General features: G+C 43.6%; 1 long non-coding RNA gene across 1 annotated transcript in view; it reads left to right on the top strand.

Annotated features, from left to right (window-relative positions):
- Window positions 1-1,579: 1,579 nt before the first annotated feature.
- The window catches only part of LOC117436074 (uncharacterized), a 71,686-nt gene continuing 51,658 nt past the window's right edge, over window positions 1,580-21,607 (top strand). The window contains exon 1 of the long non-coding RNA XR_004549567.1: window positions 1,580-1,674. This is a non-coding gene — a long non-coding RNA (uncharacterized lncRNA). The remainder of the gene's footprint in view (window positions 1,675-21,607) is intronic.

Consider the following 21,607-nt stretch of genomic DNA (forward strand, 5'->3'; position numbering starts at 1 on the left):
GTGTGGTGAATTGAGCTAAGAAGAGAAATAAACCTGCAGTCAGTTTAAATACAGCAGTATGTAATTTGAGGCATCTGTCACCAGACTGAAACTGTGAGCACTTTGCTCAGTGAAGGGGATCCCTGATTCAGGAATGCTGCTAATAAAGAATTGAACGATCAGCTGTGATTAGTGTCCTTGCCATTGACAGGGCTCGAGCATGGTCTTCAAACAAAATATGTTTTCAGACTGCAGGGAGAGTGTGTGGGAAATGTACCAAGCCACGAATGTGGAGAGCTGAGGAAGTTGAGTGATGAGACTTGGGAAGGCTTCAGAGTGGCTGTGAATGGATGTGCAGGGGAAGGGCAAAGAAAGCGTGAGCTGTGAAAATTAGTCAAAATGTCTCTTTGAACAATTTATTTCAGTTCTGCTGTGAAAATGTCATGGGGATGGAGAATAGACATTTGGCTGCTGGCTTCTCCAGCAAGCAGCATGGAGGTTTGCGTTTGGTGATGCTGTGGAGCCAGGGGTGAAAGTGGAGATGGTGGGTTCCACTCCTCCCAGCTGCAGGATTCAGGGGGCTGTGCCTGCCAGGGCACTGCCCTGTCGTACTGACAATGAGCATCTAATAGAATGTGTGCTATTATAACCTGGATTGTCCCTTTGGGGTTTTATCCTGCCCAGTGTTTTTAGTTCTCACTTGATTACTGAGAGGCAAAGATGCAAAGCAGTAAAGCAGCAAAGCCACCTTTTCGTTATACAGCTCCAAAGAGACAACCTCAAAATATTCTGAGAATCTACCTCAGAGGAAGGAAGTCTCCAAACCGCCTATTAAGATATCACCACAGCACCTCATCTTTTTGAGCTAAAAGCTTTCAGGAGATTCTTCCCAAGCCACATCCCAGCTACAGACTTTCTTCCTCAAATACCCTAGATGGGGGTGCAGGGAGGGGGGTGAGGGGAGAGGGGAAAAGAAAAACAAGAAACAAAAGAAATCAAAACCCCAACCCATCCCACTATCCAAATGCTGTTCTGTCTGCACTGATTATATAAGGTGATAAAGTTGAGGAGTGAGCTGAGGTCAGAGCCTCAGGACGCTGTCTCCCTGTGCCATGAAGGAGCTTTTTGTGTGTATGTGCATGAGGGATGAGGGTTGTGCTTGGTTCTTGAAAAGCCTTCAGACACTCTCCAAAGAATACAAAATTTAAAGCAGTGTAAAGTGCTCCATCAAACATGTTTTACAGTCTTGACATCACTGCCTCTTAAATGCACCCCAGTGGCTGCTTCTGAGACCTTTTGCTTTTTTCTTGCTGCTGGACAGAGTATTCATGGAAAATGGGGACAGCTGTTTTATAATCCTGTCTAGGTGGGGGAACCTTGGAGAAGGCTGCTTCACCCAAGGTCACTCAAAACATGTAAAATATATTCTGCCTCCAAAAATACAGAAGATAGATAAATATGCCAGGGCCAGGGTGTGAAGCGGGAGTTAATAAGGCATCTGAGACCAAGGACTTACTTTCAAAATGAACACACTGCAGTGTTGTGGTCAGATAGAGGAGTTTTTCTGAAGCTTTTCTTGTTTCTCCACAGTGCCCATGGGTGTGACCAGGCATGGTGGAAGCCAAAAGAGAGATTTCTACAGGAGACCAGAGGGGAAATCAATATCCCAGCTGAGGCTGGATGGCCTCAGAATCGGTGAGTTCCCAGAGGCAGCAACCATGATGTTAGCTTGCATGAAGGTACTGTATCGTGATCTCTTGCCAATGATCTGCTTGTTGATGTAGTAAAAGAACTCTCTGCTGGTCTATTTAGGGCATCTCCATTGTATATCAAGCATTTATTCACCTATATTGCATCTTGTATGAAGCACTCAAGACAAGGACTTTCAAGTCTGCACCCTGGGGAGCTAGGGTGCCACTGGCTGACTGGGTTTAGGTGTGGTACTGGTGAGGCAGACATAAAATGCACTGTGATAGGACATGATTTCAGCTGTCATTGTGCCCTGACATGAAAAGGAATATCTCAGATTTGTCTCAGTAGTTGCTTTCCAGCAATTTCTCAACTCTGCCTTAGCCTTTACACACCAGTATGAGATTATTAGCCTGTGGCATTTCTTCCTTTCTACAAATAAACAGAACGGAGGAGAGAGGAAGAATGTCTAAGTGCTACAGCATTAGGAGCAATAGGACAAAATTAGACATGGCAAAATTGCAGTTCAGTCTGAAGGAAGAAGGTTGATGATGTGTAATGCTTCAGCCATAGCTAGGACTTGATTATGGTGGGGCTGAGCTCATAGACAGTTCTGCCTTGAATCTGTTTACAGTCCAGAGAGATGACAAGTGAGATATGACAAGTACTGTAATCTTTTCTCTTTGGAGGGAGAATATGGATATAGAGGGTTAAATTTTTGTCTTTGTGTGTCAGCAGGACCTTTACTGCAGACAGGAGTAGAGTTTCACTGTAAGTCATTTGGCCAAAGTGTGTGTAGTGAGTCCCCCTCAGTGCCTTACACAGCCTTTTGCGTGAGTCCAGTTTTCATCTGTAAAACGCGAAGGATCATTGTAAAGTACTCATTTTAGAGGTAACCCAGGCTTGTGCATGAGTGTTGTGCCTAATCTTGTGCATTTGCTTGTTGTCTCTTGTCCCTCTCTGTGCTCAAGTACAGTCATATGCATGTCACTCCAGGCCAAAATCTGTGGATAGTCTGTACTACAGCTGGCAACAGATTTTCCCTCCTGAGGTGTCACTCCTGAGGAGTCAACCCAAGCCATGCTCAGCTCTGATGAGCAGAACTTGCTCTGGAAACACATGTGAAATGTGGGTGCAAACATGTGCAGGTTGGCTCTCACATTCAGGGCCAATTTGACCCTGCAGTGTGAATTCAGTCAAGTCCTTGTGCCAGCAAGCAAGCCTGAGCAATGCAGCTGTTATCCAGGTAGTTTGGGGCATTTTCTTAGAGATGTGCCTAGTGGGGATATGGAAACTCAGATGTTTCCTTTCAGCACTGATGCTCACTCCTGCGTTAGCTAGCTTGAGGCTGGAGCCAGGCTGCAATCACCCAAGTTATTTCTGCAATGAGGAATATGTGCAGAGTCAAGCAAAACACATCTTGGAAGGAATGAATTACCAGCCAAATATAGATTATTTCATTTTGAGGGACATTATCCAGTCTACTTAATTTCTCAGTCATTCAGCAACTTTTAATGTGCATTAATGCCTGTATTTGTTATAACCACACATACTAAAAGTCCAGCCTTTATTATGTCTCTATTGTTTGTTACTGGCATATAATGTTAGACAGGACAATGCCTTTTCTGTTTTCTGAGACACTGAATGTACAAACTCCTTATGCTGTAAGTGTTCTCCCATAGATTTTAGCCCTTTCGTGTAGTAATAGGCAGGAAAGGATAAAGGCAGAGTGGGGTAATTTTCATGGAGGGCTAGTTTCTTTTAAATGCATCTTCTGGCACTGATTCAAACTATATAGATGCTTACTTGTGATAGCTTTGATATGATTTAAGCATGTGCTGAAACTTAAAGGTAAGCTTTGTGTTTTGCAGAATAATTTTCCTAATGCCTTATTTGAGGATGGAGCTGTCAAACTGCTCAGTTGTGCAATCTGCTTTGGCCAGAGTAGTATGGCAGGCAAACACAACTAAAGCCAGTTAATTACAAGGCCAGCATAAGTACAGCAAAACTCAGAGACTCGCTAATAAGCTTCTTAGAAACCTTGTTGAAAATTGGTAGTCACCAAGTGATAAAATATGGAAACTTTTTCTCTGATAAAGCTAAAAAGTGGTGATCTTTCCTCTGAAATACTTCAGCAGAAGCACTAATGAGATAAATGTATTTATGCCATGAACAAAATGCCTGATGAAAACTAATCCGGGAGACTGAATAAGTGATTGAAGTGGGCCAGAATTGTCAGTACGCTCCATCTGCTTTGCATCATTGTGCCGGGCAAAACATCAGAGCATATTGGTGTATCTGGCAGATGTCATGTTATTTTTATGTCATCCTTATTCTTCCAGGGCCTGATCCAAGCCCCACTGAAGTCCATAGAAATAAGTGGACTTTCCTTTACATCAGCAAGCTTTGAATTGGTTCCTTCCTTGCTCACTAGTAACATCAGGAGTCCATGGGGACTTGGGAGTATTGGGGGCATTTTGATAGAGCAGTTGGGCACAACTGTGCTTTTGCCTTTTTATGATCTTGTTACTGATGTATGGTGGTGGCTGGAGTCCAAAGATATAATGAAATGGGGAACATAAACTACAAAATGCATAGTAATTTACCAGCTAATAAGACTGCTCACAGAAGCACTGAAATTCAATGGGATTTAGAATCCCAAGGACCCTATTATTTTGGAAAATGGACCATATGCTTTCAAGGCGTTTGGGCAGCTCTGAAAACTTCATCATTTCTATGAAGAGCAGCACAGACCTTATGTAATATCACAGGCAGCAGCCAGAACTGTTGAGAATAAACCCGAAAAATGGCCTGATCTCCTATTGTTTCTGAAGATGCAAATTCCTCTTTTCCTGATGTTAAGTAACTTTTGGGTGTTGTCCCCTGTTAAAAAAGGAGTCTGCCGTATGTTGCAAAAAGATGTTTATAAATTCCCTCACATGCCTGTCAATCCAGACATCCCTCCTTATTCCTGTTATGCTTATTTATATAGACACATATAAACCCAAAAATCTTGCACTTATTAATCAAGGTGATTCAGCCCATGCCTCCCACTGTCTTTCTTTGATTCCAATTCCAAAACAGCCCTAAATATCACTGAAGTTACTCATAAAACATGGTACTGCTCTGCATGAGTAAGACTATTTGAATCTGGCCTGGAGTAAAGTTACTAATTCTCAGCAAGAAGCAGAGCTAGACAAAGATTGCAAAATATTGTCCATTAATCTGTTCTTGAATTTTTAAACATATTTTTTGGTCTCTGTACACTCGTGGATCTCTGAGCTAATGAACTTGTTGACAGGAATGTTCACCATAACAACCCATTTACAGCAAATATTGCAAGACCTTTGCACTCTTTCCTTCATTCAAAATAATACCAGTCTCCTTCCCCAAGAAATGACCTTCCTGTTTTAGAGTTTTGTCATTAAATGTGAATATTCACATTGGTAAGATGTTTTGTTTGTTTTTATAAATCCTCCTCCAGCAAGAAAACAGAATTAAACCACTTGAACTAGAATTTAACAAAGAAAGATGTTAGAGGTCCAATGCCAAAAGAAAGAATAGCCCAGAGGTTGGAGCTGTGGTGGGAGATGTGGAAGTCAGTCCTCTGTCCACCGAAGTCTTGGCTGCATGGGAAGTCAGCAGTGCTGCACCTCAACTCCCCGTGTAGGAACACTCTACCTTGAAGGGCACTGAAAGGTTAACAGCTTTCAGGATCTCAGGTACACAGGGGTATGCATGAAGGATGCATAGTACTGACCCAGCTATATAAAAAAAAAAGAAGTGTAGAAATGATTTAATTACAAATTCCTTTACCTAAAGATGTCCTTTCGTCGACTGGTGGATATTTTCTTTGAGGAGATTATTCATGGAGCAAGGTTCTAAAATAAAAATTGAGGAGGATGGAGCAAAGCTGGGCTTTGGTGAATACATCTAAACCCTAGACACATTGCAAACAATCTGAGCCTGTTCCCAGGCAACTCCCAAGCAGAAAATAGGCACAACCGCTCTGAACACTTTCTCTATGATTTGTTTGCGTACCTGTAGGGTATTCTTCAGAGCCAGGAGGCACAGTTGTTGACCTCAGTTTGCTTTGGATCTGGCCTGTAATGAGAGCTATACCCATAGCAAGCTTCAAATTTCAAGTAGTTTGATGTGGCCTTTTACAAAGAAAAAAATGTTTAGAATTTTTATTACAATAAGAAAATGCACTTTTTCATTCTCTCCTCATTTCAGGAGGTCTGAGGGGATTTTACTCAACTTCCTCTCTACCTTCAGGCAGAGACTAAATCTGAGAAATTGCAGACCAATTTTGGAAAGTTCTCAGGATGTACAAATTAGGGACTCATGACAGAATCATAGAGTAGTTAGGGTTGGAAAGGACCTTAAGATCACCTATTTCCCAACCCCTGTGTCACGCGTTTCACCCAAGTGTCTGTCCAACCTGTCCTTGAGCACTACCAGGGATGGAGCACTTACCACTTCTTTAGGTAACCCATTCCAGTGCCTCACCACCCTAACAGTAAAGGATTTTTTCCTTATATCCAATCTAAACTTCCCCTGTTTGAGTTTTAATCCGTTACCCCTTGTCCTTGTCACTACAGTTCCTAATGAATAGTCCCTCCCCAGCGTCCTTATAGGCCCCCTTCAGATACTGGAAGGCTGCTATGAGGTCTCCACACAGCCTTCTTTTCTCCAGGCTGAACAGCCCCAACTTTCTCAGCCTGTCTTCATACAAGAGATGCTCCAGGCCTCTGATCATCCTCGTGGCCCTCCTCTGGACTTGTTCCAACAGTTCCATGTCCTTTTTATGTTGAGGACACCAGAACTGCACACAATACTCCAAGTGAGGTCTCACAAGAGCAGAGTAGAGGGGCAGGATCACCTCCTTCGACCTGCTGGTCACGCTTCTTTTGATGCAGCCCAGGATACAGTTGGCTTTCTGTGCTGTAAGTGCACACTGAAGCTGGCTCATGTTCATTTTCTCAACGACCAACACCCCCAAGTCCTTCTCTGCAGGGCTGCTCTGAATCTCTTCTCTGCCCAACCTGTAGCTGTGCCTAGGATTGCTCTGACCCAGGTGTAGGACCTTGCACTTGTCATGGTTAAACTTCATGAGGTTGGCATCAGCCCACCTCACAAGTGTGTCAAGGTCCCTCTGGATGGCATTCCTTCCCTCCAGCATAACAGCCAAACCACACAGCTTGGTGTCATCAGCAAACTTGCTGAGGGCGCACTCAATCCCAATGCCCATGTTGCGGACAAAGATGTTTAACAGGATTGGTCCCAGCACTGACCCCTGAAGGACACCACTCTCTACTCATCTGCAGTTGAGAAGCTGCTGTTCAATGTACTTTGTCATGCGTGCTTCTGGCAATCTGCTTCAGACCAGGTGCCCCCTTCAGCCCTGTTTTCTGATTTATAACCTTCAATCAGAAGAAGTGTCTGATAAGACCGATGGGAGGTTTTTCCCTGTTGGGACCAGCATGGCTAGAAGGTAGTCAAGATATGGCCTTGCATAGGTGAGAACTCTCTGCCAACCTCTAGAGTGTGGCATCCAGCAGAAAAATGGTTCCCAAAGCCTGACAAAGTCCAACAGGGTCTTGCTGTTTACTCAGAGGGCTTTGCCACTGAACCTATCAGCCTCAGATGCATGGCGACTCAGGGAGGAGGAGAGGAATGGCAGCTGAATTCAGGGGTGCTCTCTTTTGGCAACATCCTGAAACCTAGGACAGACTATAAACTGGGCTTTTGATGATGCAAGACTTAGTATTGATCAAGAGTTAGCATTGATCTGCTTTTGCAATGTTCAGTGTTCAGAAGAGTGTGGTGTGCTCTTACCAAGAGCAAATGTGAGACTTATCTGAATGCAGCTGGTATTATTTTCAAGCCCAAATTAGATGCTGTGTTAGACATTCTGGCAAAATACACCAGCACTATGGAAAAAAGTCCATAGAACTGGAAAAAAATGCTGTGAATTTGCTGTTGTTACATCCACCAATTTGGGAAAAAAAATAAGTGCGAAGGCACAATCCCTAAAATAAATGAAAGAAAATGTCTTGTATCTGCTGGCAGGCACTGGAGCTCCCCAGCAGAGGCTGCCTGGGAGCAACAGAAACAACAGTGCGCAGCTTCTTAGCCACAGTAAACAGCAGTGCAGCATTCACCCATCCGAGGGAGAGATGTGCACTTTGCCATAGGTGTAGGTGGCTGATGCTTCTATCTCTTCCTTGGCTATAGACACCTACCCTTAATTTGGGATCCTGCACTGCTCCAGGCAGAGCTGGAGGAGACAGAAGGCGTGAATGGACAGCCAAGACCAAGCACAGCCAAGGGACTGGCTTGGCTCTGGAAGGCAAAACGCAAGCTGAGCCATTGGAGCCGGCTGTACACAGATGAGAAGGAAAATGCACAAAGTGATAAATAACTTTGCTTGGGCCGCCAGGAAGGGCTGCCAGAACATTCTCACTTGGCTATGCTCTGACTTGGCTCACCCGCTGCCGCCGGCCCCCCTCCTGCACAGACGAAGTGCCGAGCCAGAGCCATGCATGCATCTCCAGGCCGGCTCGCCCTGTCCCCCCACTGCCCAGCCTGCCCCTCACATCGCTCCCCTCCAGAGCCCACCCTCCATCCCGATGGCCATCCCAGAGGTGCACCCAGCAAGAAGGTGTGGAGATATGAAAGTCAGGAGGCTTTCCATTAGCTCGGGTTGTTTTTGGAGGAGCCACCTCTCCCGCTGCTCCCCCAGCAATCTGGACAGCATCTGCCTTAAGCGTCATTATACTGTACTGCGTCCCTGGGCAGCTAAAAATTCTCCTTTTCCAAGGGTCAGCTCTGCACCCTTCTTTACAAAGGCGAGTAGCGTGTACAGTGGTCTGAATGGTTTTAGCAGAGGTGCTTGGGTAGCTGCTTTCTCACCTGTGAGTACCTGGTAGTTGGCAGAGCAGGGATAGATGCCTGGAGTCACAGCATGGGGTGTGCAGAATGGGAATGCGCTGCCAGTGCCATCGGTGGCAGCATGGAAATAAAAGCAATGCTTCCTCCAGCACCCCGTGGTGCTACCAACTTGGTGCCTAAGTAGAGTGGATCTTACAGAGGATTTATCAGAGAAGAAGAAATGTCTGCATTTCTCAGTTTCAGCTGGCAGCTCCAGCTTGAGAAAAGCTATTGTTACAGGATTTCCAGCGTCTCATTGCCTGTGATGCACATTGAACATATGTCTTTGTTTAGTTGCCCATTATTTAACCTAGATATTTCCCCCCTTGGGAGACTACAGCAAATTCAGGGCAGGGCACATGAATGGTTTAATTTATCATTTTCCAATATAGACTGTCTTGCACTTCTGTATAGTGAAAATAATTTGTTGTCAAGTTATCCAGTTACCACCTCATTTTATATGCTCCATAATAAGCAATTTGTAATGATCCATACTCGTAAGAAGTCTAAATAATCCAAACATTGCCATCTCACAGCAGATAACTACTAAGTATTTCCAACAGCACTGAATCATCCTAATCCCTGGGAGAACTATGTACACATTTTCAGAGAAATGGTTTGCCACTAGAAAATCCATTTTCGGGAGTACAGGGTTTGCTTTTGAAACCCTATAGACTTTGGAAAAATTCAGTTTGAGTGGAGATATACTATTTTATTGGAATTATTTTGTTGTTGTTGTTTTTCTAAGTTGCATCTCTTTTCCCTTTTTCCTCTTACTGTTACTCATTCCTTTTACAGCGGGTGCGTCTTTCCATAGGACATGGCTCATTGCAGTAGTACATTGAAGGTTATGGGTATGTCCTTATGTTTACCACAACTCATTTTTCCAACATATTCAAATGCCTAGAGTACTCTGATTAGTACACATTCACCCCAGATTTGTCCTGCATGCCACAGAATGCCCAAGGATCCCCATAGTCACTGAAAAGAGAGGGGTGCTCTTGGAAAGTGTTTCATCCCCCCCAGGATCCAGATGATCCTTTGCTGTAGCTGCCTCACCTCCTCACAACTGAGGTGGTATATTATTCTCCTAGTTAATTGGGGTCCTCAATTAGACAGATGAGTTAGGTGCCTAAAATGGCTCAAGCTGAGCCTTGGCCGAAGCACCACTTTTGTTCTTCCATTGTTTGGTGTTAAACCGTTTTACTCCTGTGCAAGCAAGAGACCCCAGTACCATTCCTTACACTTTAGTGTCTGTTTTCTAATCAGCCAGTCTGATGAGGTAGCAGCCCTTAGGGATTTAAAACCTAAGTTACTTCTACTGTTTTTATGGCATGACTTGGCATGATGTGACATCCCTGTTTGGCTTGAATGAGGGACTGACCAGTGACTTGGACTGCCTGACAGGCTATAGTCAGAGACTAATGACTGCTTGCATATTGCTAGGAGGAACCCCCTGGGGTGGCAGGGGGACCACTGCCAGCTCTGCTCTGAATTAACATCTTCACTAAAGAGCAGGCAGGGAGTTTAGGAAGCCATGGAAAGAAAGACAGGCTATACTGAAACCCCCAGTGTTCCAGCTGCTGAGAAGTCAACCTTTTGAAAATAGCCTGAGTAGGTTGTTCAGGTCAATCAAGCAGATAAGTAATCAGGAACCCACACTGTTCCCCAGTGAGCTTTAACATTTCAGATGGATATAAACATGGGAACTTGTTATTGGGGAAATTGCAGTAGCTGAAACTGAACTGAAATTGTTTGTACACAGAAATGAACTTAAGCCATACACTTACTATATTGTGATTTCCTAAAAGAAATTATAAGCTTAGGTAGAAAAATCAGTGCTGTACATGTCCTCAAGCTGCTAAAGCAAGGCTGTAGAATAAATGGGGTTCCCTGCAGTAATTTTTTGCAGAGAAAAATCAGGTTTTTTTGAGAGCTGCTTTGAAGCACCTCTCTGAAGGAGAAACACCTCGGAAAAAATCTTAGATGACAAAAGAGGAAGAAATTAACAAAATAAACTCTAAGCTTGAGTCTTTCTGTTTTTCTAGCTCTTCTTTACAACTGTATTTCTAATTCTGCAATAATAATAATTGAAAAAACAAGTACTGCTTTGTTCAATTAGAATAACATCGTTTTCTTCTTTAACCTTGAGTAGGCTTTTGAAGGAATTTGAATAACTCTGGAAAGCACCAGGCTCACTGGGTTTTTAAAAATATTTCTGAAACCAGGAACACTTTAAAGAGTTTGACTTTGCAGAATACATCATTATTCAGTTCCCTGAAAAATGGGTCTGGTTCCTCCTCTTTTGAACTTGCTGTTGTCTGTTGTTGGGTTTTTGTTTGTTTGGCTTTTGTTTCATTTGTTTTGATTTTTTTTACTTTCTTGGTCACAGAAGGCCCAGATATTACAGTCAAATTATGTCATTTGACACTGGAGGGGAACACCTCCCCAAAGGTTTGCTTTGGCAAACCTGAGCTACATTTTTTAAGAGCAGCGAATGGCAATTCAAATGGATATAGGAGACAAACCAATTAGCTCCTGTTGTTTAATCAGCTGTATAGCCCGGGCATGAAACTCCAGCTCAGGAGTGCTGTAGCTTTCTAAGGCATTAACGCCATCAGACAGGAAAGCAAACTGATTGGAAACATCACCAAGAAGTGATGTGTAGAAGACTCTCAGATTTGCTGTCTGGCTTCAACATAGGAGACTGTGCTAGGCCTATAGCAGATCAGTGCTGAGCCATTGCACAATGGTGACCTGGAAACTTGGGGTCTTTTTGTGATTTTGCTTCCGGTCTCTTCTCTCTCCATGGTCAAGTGGCCATCAGCTATGGCCATGGTTACCTCTGTCCTTTGTTTGCAGTCTCACCAGGAAGAGCTCCTAAAAAAATGTTTGTTCAGGGCTGGTAGCATTTTGTAACTTCTCTGAATTAGGTTCATCAAATAATGCTATTTTTAAAAAGGTGGTGTTGGGGCTGACAGAAGGAGCCACAGACCTCTTCTGCTGCTCCTCATCTTGTTGGGCAATATTCTTGCTGGCTGTTCACATGTTATGCCCTCATCCAGGGAAGCCCTTCTTCCATGGTACATGACAGATGTGGGGTTAAAGATGCTGTAGCTCCAATTTTCTTCTCAATACCTTCTTTAGGAGGATATGTACTGCAGGTGAGATAAAGGATATAAGTCATACAGCTCTTCTGCACCTATGGACTACAGCCCATCTCTGTGTATTTATTTTAAAAATGTGACATTGTTTTAGGTTGACTTCCCTGCATTTTCAGGCAGAAGTACAGTTAACATGACCTCTGTTAAAACGAATGTGGGTGTTATTCATATATCAAATTGCACTCGATTAATGAAATCACTATGAAATAATGTCTTGAGTGATAGCGGTATGAACTGGGGTAGCCCCAAAGTGATGTGAAATAACCATAGCGATAGTTAAGCATTCTGGGCTGTTGCCGTGGCTACTAGCCTATTTGACTTGCCATTGCAGTGGGAGAATATTAGCCAGGAGACAACTCATTTCTGAGACTCCCACATGACAATAGTACTTTCTGCCAAACCTCCCTCCCCCCATCAGAACTGAAACAAGACAGACGTCAAACTATTACTATTGTCAATTCCTGCAACGTGTCCCAAATGGGAAATTAGATTTTCAAATGTCATTAGAAGGGGTATTTGAAAACATATTTAAAAGTTTTCACATAGGCTTCTAAAAAAAAAAAAAACCAAAACCCCAAAATTGTCAGGTTTCTACAGAAACTCCTTGTATTTTTCAAAAGATAAACTGTACTAAACTGAAGTATTTTAACCAAAAACTTTAGTATATGTTCTGCAAAACAGTACTGTGGTGCCCTTTAGGAGTTCAGTTTGAATGTTGCCCTTATATCACATGGATCAGAGGGGGTGATCTGAGAAGCTCTCTAGATGTGCATGGAGATCCAGTGGTCCTATACTCATGCTGTAAAATGGCTCCTGTTGACTTACACCCAGGAAAAAACGTACAGTCTGCTCTTGTCCTTCAGGAGTCCTTATTCTTCTGGTGGCTTTTTCCACTCCTTCTTCCAGACACCTAGGAGAAAAGCTGTTAGCAGAAAGGCACCCTTAGCATAACCTGAAAATAAAGCCCTTTGGATGTCCTCGCCTTGGGTGTATAAGAGGGAACCTGCTCATATCAATATCTGCTCTTCAAAGTCCAGACCAGCGTGTTCTGCTGCGTGTCTGAAAGGACTTCCCTTCCAAGAAAAAGTCAGCAATGCTTTGGACAATAGCTATGAGGATGTTCTCACATGATATTTGTAGAGATGACGTTGAATGTATGTAGTTAACAGAGCAGTGCTTTTTCAGCTGAAAATCATGTGCATGGTTATAGCTATAAAGCCTCACGAAACCTCAGGGTTGCAGTTCTCAACAGCAGCATTTTAGAAATTCAAAGGAAGGATGAGAACAGCAAAGTGTCTCAGTATCCCAAATGTTTCATCACAGATGGGTGTTGTGCTTTAGATGTTTTTTTGGCCTGGTTTGTGAAATGTAGGTATACAGCCAGAGTTCTGCATCCCAGCACTGAGAGGGCTGGGGTTTGTACAGAAACACCACCAGCTCATGGTCATCTGCAGAGCAGCTATTGGAAAGGGCAATGGTCTTCAGCTTTCATCTCTCTGACTGCTCCTGCCATGGAAACTTGTAGCTGTGGTGCTTCTTGAGTGAGGCTGAAGTGGATGTCTGGAATGGAGAAAGCAGCAGAAGGGCTGCAAGAAAGTCCCTCAATTAGCAGGTCATCAGGATCTCAGCACATCTACGTGCAATTTCTCAGGGTGCCTAAATAGGGAGACAAAGCACGGTGAGCAAATTTGTATGACTCACCAAGGTGGGACAGGATGGAGAGGCTAATCCCTGTCAGCTCCTAAAGGGTACAAAAAAGCAGATCCAAAACAAGCACATCATCACCAACCTCCAGAGAGTCCAAGAGACATGAGAAGATCATGATAACTGGTGTCTCTCATCCTCCATACCCTTGCAAGGGATCCTGGGCTGGCCACTTGGAGACAGGAGTCTTGGTGCCAGCTTGATGGACTGGTCTTGGTGCCAGTGAGCATGTGAGTGTGAGGGAAACTGGTCTTATTTTAAGATCATTCCTCCCTCCTCGAAGATCCTGCAATGAACTTAGCTGCATTGTTGCAACATTATTTCCTACATTCATTTAAAGAGGAAAAAAATAGCTCAAGACCCCGCTTTCATCCCAATGTGAGTCAGTCCTGTGTGCACATAGCAGTGTGCAACCGTGGTCACTCCCAGCAGTGAATCCATGCCGGCACTTGGGGCGCTTGAAGTAAGGGTGTGTTTCAAGAGGGAGTTGAGAAGAAAGAATCTGGTAGGAAAAGGACAAAGCTGCTTGCAGCCAATCGAAGTGGCTGCAAGGAGGTGCAGAGGTGGGAGATGCTTAAGAGCCAGTGTTCAGTGCTCTGTCCCAGTGATGGCTGGAGAAAACCCGGATGCTAGGGGTGGTCTCTGCTGCAGCAAAGTGCGTATCTGGAGCCTGCTAAGCAGGAAAGGCAGTTTGAAAGCAGACTTGTGTTGTTGTATAGCTGAATCAAAGCATAATTTAGCTCTCCCCTAGTCCTGTCTCCCCTCCTCTTTTTATGTCCCTTAATACATAAAAATAAAGATCCTTTATGTGAATAAAAGTAGAAGGCATCTCCCTTAAGCATGTTTTTAAAAAAAGCCAAAAATAGTCCCAAAGTCTCAACCAAAAACGAGCATAGCCAGGATTTCTGTGGAAAATGTCTGTAGCTGGAGGGGAGCAGGGGGAAGGCATTGGGGCAGGGTCTGCCTGGGCATTTCTCCTTGCCCCCAGCCCAGCTGCCTGCTATCCCCCTGCCACCCTGCTGCTGTGGGGGGCTGATCCAGCCGCAGATCTGGGGCTGGGTTGCTGGCTGGGCAGCTGGCTCCCCTGGGAAGCAGCAGAGCCTCCTCTGTGGGCTTCCCTGTCCTTCGTCTGACAGTTCTTGGCAGCTCTGGCGCAACGTGTTGTTAACAGCAGTCCTAATTAATGGGGAACATGTGTGTGTTGCAGAAACCTTTTTGGTTTTTTTTCTTCTTCTTCTGTTTGGTGGAAATACCGTAAAACTGTTTATATGCACTGTAAAAGGGACAGGAGAGGGTTTACTATCTTTCTATCCCAAAGGTTTCCTTTACCTCAGATCAACCCATTTTGGGAACAGGCACTTCCCTAATCCCTGAGTGTCTTTTCCTAAATGCTTTCACACATCTGCACCCCTCTGTCCTGCATTCCTGCCATACCATCATCTTGTCCTAATGAAAAATAGCAGCCTTCAGCCCTGCCAAGTCCTTCTTCTTTTTTTTTTTTTTAAGGCAAAATCCTGTTTATCAAAAAGAATTTCAGAAGTTTGTTGACTTTTTCCATTCATTAACTTAAATTTTTACAAAAAAAAATGAGGAAACTTTTGCTTTCTCAACTGTTTTCCCTTCTTGAGTAATAAGAAAACAAATGTTTATATACCGTCTGCCACCAGCATGTTTTACAGATGATCTGGCAGAGTCATATCTGCAGTTCACCTCTAGCTCAGAAATAAGGGTCCCATGTCATAGGTGACTTGTTCTCCAGCACAAAGAGTGTTGTGGTTGGCTTGGAAATAAACACAGGGAGAAGAGAGCAAGGGGATGCATAGATCTGCCCTCAGTTGATGCTGAGCACCAAGAGAACAACTGAGCTGAGTGCAATGTAGAAGGTCTCCCTTCTCCTGTGAACATGCTAGGACCCAGGGAATAGAGGTACAGTGGTTCAGGGCTGTGCTGAGATAATATATTCTGTGTAAGTTGGACCTTTGCAGTCCCTTGTGGTGTCCTGTTGTGCAGAACACACATACTCACACTGTTCATTGCAGTCAGCCCTTGACCAATGACAACTTTGAGACCTCCTAGGGTAAATAATGATAAGATAGGATATGCCTATAGATACATACCTATAAAGCTGCACATGGTCTTTCCTTGAGCATCAAGCTGTAGTGATACCTGTACAAATCCTTTCACAGGGGGATGATTAAGACTTAAGACGTGGGAAGAGAGCCCTAATTAATCTGGTCTCCTTAAAGGAAGGGAAATACTCCTGTTCCCATTTTATAAACACTGAAGTAGAGGGTAAGACAGACAAAGAAAAACAGTGCTGTTAGAAGCTGGTGAAGAAAGCCATAATGCATACCTGCCCTTTAAAGTTTCCTACTGCCAAGATGAGGAGAAACAGCTGATCACATTCTGGATTTCCCTAAGATCTGTAGAGACTTTCACAGCTCTGGCACTGGAGCATCATCCTTTGGCGGGTTCTCCTGCAGCCAGACATATATGGTGGGTTGCAGGCTTGACAAACAGCACAAGGGCTATGGAGTTGTGCTTTGGACTTCAGGTTGCATGCACACACTGGTAAATTGGAAAAAACCTGTCACATCCCAACTAGTCTGGCAGGAAATGCTATCCTAGCCTGTATCCAGGTTGCTGGATGTGTTTGCTGAAGGCCCTGGGAGACTGGATATCAACAAAGAACAGCTGTCCAGTCTCTTCTGGAGAAGGACATTTCTGAACACAGATGTGGGGAGTGCCTGTTTTGGAAGGTGTGGCTTCACCCAGCTACTCCTTGAACCTTGATTGCCATGGTAAGGCTTTCGGACACGTATAGTGTACATAGGAGGGGAGCATAATGATGAATAGCAATCAGTATGCAGTTTTGGCTTAGGGTGAAGTTAAATCTTACATTTTCCAGGAGAATGTTATTTCTGGTGGTTTTGGTGTTTTGCATTAATGAGCAAGTTCTGAAATTCCACAGATAACACATTTTCCTATATTTGCCCCAAAAGGGGGGGGGGGGGGGGGGAAAGAAGGCCATTCATGAAACATTGCCCTTTGTTTCTTGTGGAAGACAGCAAAAATTTGAGACCAGAGCATCAAATGTTTCACTTCTCATCAAACCCATGGAAATGTCATATTTTCCAGGTTTACCATAGCCGCAAATATGTTCACATAAGCTGATACTACCAGTACGGCTAATGGACGAGATCCACAGCCAGCATTAGCTGGCATTGCCCTGTGGTATACTTGTTACCTTAGCAGCTTGCCAACCATGGTATCATTTTCCAGATGATTTGCATTGAACTATGACAATTTATATTCACTGAGGATCTGGCCAACTGACACCCACCAAGGAGGACTTGGTTTTATGGAGCTTTACCCATATCTTATAAACCAACCTGATTAAAATGCCCCACCTTTATGTGAGGTCATCAGCATCATGATGACACTTCCTCCATGGCAATGCATTGTGTGACTTTGTGACATACCTGGCAAAGCTCCACTGAGAAGGTCCAGTCTTGGTAAATACAAAAAGGAAGAAAAGCGAGCAAGTGGATGAAACCAATGGAATCCCTAAGATGAAAGAAGAGATGGGGTCATTCCTGAATGACTATAACAGACCTCGGCTGAGGTTACTGGTCTGTGACAACCTTGAAATCTTATAGACGCTGTGTTTTTTCCCCACAGCCTGCCAAGACCTTGCTGACACATCCAGCATAAAAAAAGAATCAGCATACGTTATATCCTGAGAGGTTTCTGGGTAATCCTCCTCTAACATATTTAATGCTTTAGCATGCAGAAGCAGAGGGCTCCATCTTTTTTATTTTTTTATATTTTTTTGTATTTGAGAAGCTAGTTCTATTCCCTTCTATTCACTTCTATTCCCTGTTTGGTTCCCAGATTGAACCTGTCCAGTTCCCATCCTTTGCGCTTTCAGGCAAGGGGAGCTTTTCTAAGTGTCTTATTTGTGATGCCTTCAGAGCACATCCATCCTCTGTTTGGGCTTTTTTATCTACTGAAAAAAAGTCTCAGCTTTTTCCTTCATTTCTTTAATGCTCTCTCATCAAGGGCATGACAAGCACTGAGTCCTTCGGTGAGCACTCCCTTCCCCAAGACAGCTACAGTTTGTACTTACATATGTATCTAATCCACATGCAGCTTTAAAAGAAATACACTTAACAACATACACTGCTCTCTGGACACTGACGTCTGAGCAAATAACATTGCAAACTTCAGGTAACACAACCCCGTTTGCTTTTAGAAGTGCAAGCTAGTGATCTGCTGTAAAGCTGGGAATCAGAGTCTGAAAGATAGGGAAAAGTACCACTGGCAGGCTTAGAAAGAGGTAAAAATCCAAACCAGGTGGATTTGAGGAGGTTTACCCAAAGAGAACAACAAACCCACCCATTCTGGATTTTCCCAAGACAGAGAGAGTGTCAAACAATGTACATCAGCTGGGTGCGTAGCTGGCTTCTCATCACCATACCACCAAACCTGCCTGTCTCCCCTACCACTTCCCTCCACTGGCAAGGTATGAGGAGGCACTGCAGCCGAGGAGGAACTTGTTGGGCTAAGGGAGCTGCTGTCCACATTGAGCACACACGGCAGGAGTTATGCTGCAGCATTTTCCTACCAAGTGTCTGTTCTGGCTTGTTTTGGCTCTGTTTGTAGCTATACATTTTTTTTTTTCTGGATGCTGCCTTTGAAATCCACATTGCCTTTTTCTTTAATTCTCTTGACAAATAGCTCTGTTTAATCCAGGCCTCCCCATATTTCCTCTCTATTTCTCTTTCTCTTGAGTCTCAACCACAAGTGGGTCTGCAACCAAGGACTTTGACAGACATCTTCAGATCAACCTGCTTCAGTCTTCAGCTCAAGACCAGTTATAAGTTATTCTGTGACCAGCCTTTTTTCTTTTTTCTTTTGTGCAACTTCTGCTTTAGTGCATATTATTTATGTTTCTTCTTTGTGGGTAGAGAAAAAGGCATTCCTCTGATTTCTGGCCTGTGGTATCACAGCTAGCTTTTCTCCTTGCCAAGTAGATCAGGCACCTCAGGAGTAGCAGCTGTCAGACATAGGCTGCCGATCTGACTCGTCCCACAGCAATCCTATTGCTTTCTAGATACAGCATGGAGTACTGTAAAAGCTTTCCATATATTTAGTACTTCAGTCTTTGTAAAATACCCAACTACTTGTTTCAGCTGCTGACTGTGGCCTTTTTTTTTTATTCTGGTGTTCAGTAACCACCCAGTGCTTGAATAGTTTTCTAGATAGACCTGTCTCAGCTACATCTCCTTACAACAGTAACAACAGCCCTTGACAAAGGCAGCTTGCTCCTTGTAAGGTAGGTGCAGGGCCCCTTTGAGGTCCTGGCACATCCCCCCTGGACCTGATTTGTGTGGTGGGAAGGGGTGGAACTTGGAGTTAATAAAAGGAGAAAGAAGCAATGAGAAAGGACTTTTGGATGTCTTCATGTCTATAAAGGAAGGAGTTAGGAACTGGGATAGAGGAAGAAAACAAAAGAATGTGTTTTCTGGGGAAAGAACAAGAGATGGTGCTGTGGCAGAGATGCTTTTCTGAAAGTTTCCATAAATCAGGGATTATGACAACTATGGTTAGTAGAAATACTGATATTGTCTTCCTAAGCTGGTATAGGCACAGACAGATCAGGAAAAGTAGGGATGAGATCTTCAGAAAGGTGCTTGTCTGTCTGCCTCTATCATGAGAGAAAATATATAGGGAGACTGTATGATGCAATGGATTTAAAATAAGTAGATGCTTTTCCATTCTGTCTCTTAATGCCAGTCTGCAAGGTGAAGACCTGCAGGCTGAAGCATAGAAGGCAATCTCTAGCCAAAGTACTTCACAAAATTGTTGTAGGGGAGAGCTGAAGTGGCTAATGGCACAAGAGGCTGCAGAAGAATCATAGAATAGTTAGGGTTGGAAAGGACCTTAAGATTATTTAGTTCCAGCCCCCTGCCATGGGCAGGGACACCTCACACTAAACCATATCACCCAAGGCTTCATTCAACCTGGCCTTGAACACTGCCAGGGATGGAGCATTCACAGCCTCCCTGGGCAACCCATTCCAGTGCCTCACCATCCTTACAGCAAATAACTTCTTGATATCCAATCTAAACCTCTGCTGTTTAAGTTTCAACCCATTACCCCTTGTCCTATCACTACAGTCCTTAATGCATAGTCCCTCCCCAGCATCCCTGTAGCCTCCCCTCAGATACTGGAAGGCTGCTAAAGAATCTGGGTGATGACAGATGTGAGAAAAGTCCTATGTGTACCTCAATGCACTGCATTTAGGAGTTAAGTAATATGAAGAGCTGTACCTACCTGAAGCACCATGTTGTTGGGAGTGGGTTGTAAGCACTTCTCAACAGCCCAGGAGTAAATCAAACTCTCTGATTCCCCATGTTTGGTGAGAAACTTGACAGGTGGGCAGGAGGGGTGAGAATGCAGCAATTCCACAGGTTTTGGAAAAAAAGTTACGTGGGAGAAGATGGGAGAAGGCAAACTTCTAAATCTCTAAAACCACATGGGATTGCTGATTCTCCTCCATAAGACTGATTCAGACCTACTTGAACTGTGTTAGCTCTTATTCGTAGGCTGTAGCTTGGCTTACCAAGAAAAAGAAAAAAGAAAAGAGGGAAAAAATAAACCCCAAACCAGAAACAAACGAGGAGGGGAGCAGACCCAAATCCACAACACATTGAGTGGCCGTGTAATAGCACATTGCAAATGGGTTCACCATGGGATTGCAGATGACTTAATAGTATATAACTGCCCACAATACTCAAGTGACTCATTGCCTTTGCTATATCTGTTCAAGCTCACCATATTGAGTAAGAGAGATTTGCCATCACAAAACTTCTAATAAATTCTGTTGCTTTGCAATATCCATGGTGCTTCTGAGAAAAGCATGGCATATCTTATGCTCTGAGAATGTCTCAACCCACTCTGCACATGTGAAACATCACTATCATCCAGCCTCTTCCCATGAGGGGTTGATGCTCCACTGAGTTTGCATTGTTGTTGCTTCATTGTGTTGGACTTCCACTTCAGTAGGTTGTGAATGCTCCATCCCTGGAAGCATTCAAGGCCAGGTTAGATGGGACTCTGAGCAACCTGGGCTAGTGGAAGGTGTCCTTTCCATTGGATGGTGGGGTTGGAACTAGATGATCTTAAGGTCTTTTCTGAACCAAACCATTTTATGATTCTATGAAACAAACCACTTCAAACTAAGGTCCTAAATTCCCTGCTTTCCCCTCTACCTCTTAACTCCATTAATCTGTATTTCTTGGATGTATAGTAGCAGCTTATTTATTAATGCTCTTCAGAAAATAATTGCACTGGTGACATAAGTACAAAGAGTGCCAGTCATATCAAAGGCCTTCTGTACACAGCATCACATACACATGCACAAGAAGTAGGAATACTCTGATCTACAAACTGTTGGCTGTGGAAACAAACTTTCTAAAATCACTTTTATATGTAATGTTTTATTTTTACATTTCAGCCCAGACTAAGCTCTGCCAGCTTGCCTTTTTCCAGCAAACTCTTTAGATGCTCAGCTGGGTTAATTGTCACAGCTGACCTCAGTTTCTTAATTTTCATTAATTACTAATATTGGCAATTTCTCTCTGATGTCAGGATAGGCCTTACTTGAGGATTGACTAAATAAGACCCTCAGGGTATAGTGCTCCATATGTTTTAGGAGATTGTGTTGTTTTAGTGAGAATGTGGGAGAGGGTTTTAGAAAACTTTCTAGCTCAGCTTTCTTGGGTTACTTTTTCCATGAAAGGTAACAGATGCTCACTGTGACGTGAACGTTATTTCCATGCTTACAGAGAAGAAATAAGGACCAGTGTGATCCAGACTTAAAGGTTAGTTTATTTCAAATTATTTTGTGACGTCAATAGGCAATGATATATATAGCAAAATATTTTTCCTCCTTACCACAGGGCCTTTAAAATTATATCTTTGTTGACTTAGTTGCCATAGCAGTGACTAACATGGATATATATGCGTATGCACGTGCATATATGTGAGGAGGGATTCCCCAACCCTGGGGTTGATTGTATTTGCTTCTGTGGTTGTATTTCCTTTTCCTTCCCTTGCTTGAGGTGCTC

Source organism: Melopsittacus undulatus, chromosome 4 (genome assembly GCF_012275295.1).
Source record: "Melopsittacus undulatus isolate bMelUnd1 chromosome 4, bMelUnd1.mat.Z, whole genome shotgun sequence".
Classification (NCBI taxonomy): domain Eukaryota; kingdom Metazoa; phylum Chordata; class Aves; order Psittaciformes; family Psittaculidae; genus Melopsittacus; species Melopsittacus undulatus.